General features: G+C 36.0%; 1 pseudogene; it reads left to right on the forward strand.

Moving 5' to 3' along the window:
• Window positions 1-297: 297 nt before the first annotated feature.
• The window catches only part of LOC132014380 (olfactory receptor 52A5-like), a 4,323-nt pseudogene continuing 997 nt past the window's right edge, over window positions 298-3,623 (forward strand).

Consider the following 3,623-nt stretch of genomic DNA (forward strand, 5'->3'; position numbering starts at 1 on the left):
GATTTCCAATCCAACTGTACATTTCATGCTTCTTTGATTTTTATCCAGAGTATTTCCTCCTGAAGTGCTCTTGCACCTCCTTTATCTGGCTACTATCTCCTGAATAATGATTCTCTTTGATAAACAGATTTAATCTGCCCACTTTTATTAAAGCTACAAGATCTCCTTTTTTAATTCAGGAATATTTTTCTCCTGTGTAAAACTCTAGATCAATGGTTAGTAACCAGGTATGGTGTGCCCCTCCCCACGCAGGAAGGTGAAATTTGGTAACATATGAGACATTTTTTGATTTTCCTGATGAGAGAGAATAATTTGCACCTATCTAAGGGGTAGGAGTCAGCGATGCTGCTCTGCCTAAAACAATGTAGAGAGCTACACAGAATATAAAATCTATCTGATCAAAAATGCCAGTTGTGTAGAGAGTGAGAAAACCTGCTCTAGAATAATAGCCATGAGGCCTCATGAAGCTGGAAAAGTAAAATTATCCTGAAGGAAGGAAACTACTTTCTTCACATGATGAATATACTTTGAAGGAAGGTTTCCCATGTTACTTATCTGATAGAGTGTTTACTGGCTCCTTTCCTTTTTACCCTCCTTTGGTTGACCGCCATATAAACTTCTGCCAAGCTGAATTTTGCACATTCTTCTCTAAGTATTCTTCAGGTCAGGTATGACCCATGTAATCATGTTAAATCTCCCAAATGCCAACACCTGAAAAAGAGAGTAGCACACACTTTTGAGCCAAATCACAGTGTTAGCTAGTATATGAGTGATCTGATATGTAAACTGGACCTATTTTGTATATGCAGAATATAGTAAACATGTTTGTATGTATGCATTTTATCTGTGAAATAAGAAGGTACTATGGAAGTTTCTTCCCTCAGAATCTGAAAAGACATAAACTAATTAAAAACTATTGTATATTTTTGTATAATCCACCCTGACTTATTTGCACACTGAGAGACAGCTCATAATTTGTACTGAATTGGGTGATAAAATCTCAAAAGACAAATTCTTGTTTGTTCTTTGTGGATCAGTATCCCATGGAATTTGAATCCAAGTGGATCCATTTATAACAACAGCAAGTCTTAGTTTTTCATTAATATAATGGATTAATGATGTCAATACCATAGGTAAGGAAGACAATGTAATTTTTAAAGTCTTAGGAGCTCAAATGATGTAGCATATATTTAACAAATGGTAACCGTTAGTTTTGAATTCCAAGCACTCAGGATAGTGAAAATTCTTCTAAATACAGGATAAATAACTTTACAGGTTGCCCCATTGTTTCTTCAAGTGCTTGAAACAGTTACATACAAAAAAATCACTAGCACATAATCCTCTCTTTGTGGTTAATAATATAACCTTCTGATTTGAGGAAAGTCTAGGTTGACTCATATATTTGCAAAAAGGAAGGTTTCCAAAACAAGGAGAATTAGGAAAGCCTGACTCACAGTTGAATTAAGTTAAGAATTAAGACAACAGAGTAATAAATGCTCCTGCAATTGACTGAGATGTGTTTTAGAGAGCTTCGCAAGTCTCAAGGACAATCTAAAGTTATCAGAAGAACTTGAAGGAATATGGACAAGATGTAATTGTCTGTTTTTGTAAAAAATTGCCTGTCATTTTAAACCATCATCATATCTTTATCTGTTTTATACTGGCTGAAATAATTTTTTAAATGAACTTGGAAATTGTTAAAAGAAAATGAATATAACTTGTGAATTAGTTTATTGCATATTCTGAGGAGAAAACACTTTCTGGGAGAAAATATAAATGACAGTTGTAAGGAATCAGCAGGCAAGAAAATTCTTAGGGGCTTTGAAAATGATAAGGCAATGATATGCACTCATAAGGAGACCCTGATGATTATAGTTTAATGTGTTAGATTGAGCAGCAAAGGACAGAGATTAAGAATAGGATGGATATAACCATTTGAAAAACAATGTGAAGGGGCGCCTGTGTGGCTCAGTGGGTTAAAGCCTTTGCCTTCAGCTCAAGTCATGGTCCCAGGGTCATGGGATCCAGCCAGGGCATCAGGCTTTCTGCTCCGCGGGGATCCTGCTTCCTCCCCTCTCTCTGCCTGCCTCTCTGCCTACTTGTGATCTCTGTCTGTCAAATAAATAAATAAAATCTTTAAAAAAAAAAACAATGTGAAGAGATTTCATTGTATTTTCAGTGGGCAGAAGATGCATTAGAGTATAAATAAAGAAAATATTAAATTTCACAGGGTGTCATTGTTTTTACAAATACTTAAGAATAAATGTATATTCAGCCTTAGGGATTGAAAAATGATTACTGATGGGCAGAGAGAAGAGCAGAGAGCACAGACTGGCATTTCAAATACATACAAGAGATGTGCAAAAAGCATGACACAGTAGGAACAAGCTCTGATAGAAACTGCCACAGAAGACAGCCATGAATTAAAAGTAATTGATTTCTTTTCACGGAGAAGAAGCAGGAAAAGTTGCACCATGCATGATTAGGTTTTGGAAAAACATAGAAACTTTGACAAATTAGGTTGAAAACACTCTGAATGGAGGAAAGAGTGAACAGACTGGGAAGATGCTATGCTGAGAAGACAGGCTGATGAGCTGCAAAACTGAAAAATACTGTGGTCAAACTTGTCTTCTGATTATGGTCAGCGGAATCAGTCAGCAGCACCATGGTTGCTGACAGCCTAGTGGGAGTCTAGTTCTCAAAGTGCCTGGACTCTGCATTAAATAAATTTTTCCAGGTCCAATTAGCATGTCACAAAAAAAGCACATATGATGAGCGGAAAGCACAAGATACAAGGAAACTCTTTTTATTCTATTAGTCATGGAATAGAAAAAAAACCACCCTATCCATTTAACTTTTGTCATTGAAAGTGATAAAAACATGTTGAAACACCGACCTGATGGTTGTTCTTACAATGACTTTCCGAAAAGAGAAAATTTGAAAGGATTCATTGAAAAGATACAATAAGATGGATGATATTCCATTGCACGTCTTCTTTATGCATTCACTTGTTGATGGGCACTGAGGTTTTTTCTATATCTTGGCTATTGTGCATAATGCTGCAGTGAACAAGAGATTCAATATTCCTCTTTTCCAGTCCTGTGTGTGTGTGTGTGTGTGTGTGTGTGTATACACACTGATATATACTCTGATATATATATATCAGAGGTGGAATTACTGGATTACATGTAGATTGTTTTTAAGTTTTTGATGCACTTCCACATTGCTGTCCTTAGTGGTTGGCAAACAAACATTCCCACTAACTAGGTACAATGGGTCCCTCTTCTCCACTTCCTCTGCAACATTTGTTATCTCTGAATGATGACAGCCATTGTAATGGAACTGAGATGATATTTCACTGGTTTTTATTTGCATTTCTGTGATGATTAGTTTCTTCATGCAGGAGGAAGAAAAAAATCCTGCCCTTTGTGACCAAATGGTGAACTCTAAGTACATTCTGATCTGTGAGAAGAGTCAGACAGAGAAATTCCAACACATATGCTATCACTATATGTGGAAGGTTCAAAAAGCTGAATAAGGAAAAATTAAAAATAAAAATTATGTGTAACAGGGGCTGAAGGACAAGAAAAGAGAGGGGTTATTTTATTAGTAGATAAATAAGT

This window comes from Mustela nigripes, chromosome 1 (genome assembly GCF_022355385.1).
Source record: "Mustela nigripes isolate SB6536 chromosome 1, MUSNIG.SB6536, whole genome shotgun sequence".
Classification (NCBI taxonomy): Eukaryota; Metazoa; Chordata; class Mammalia; order Carnivora; family Mustelidae; genus Mustela; species Mustela nigripes.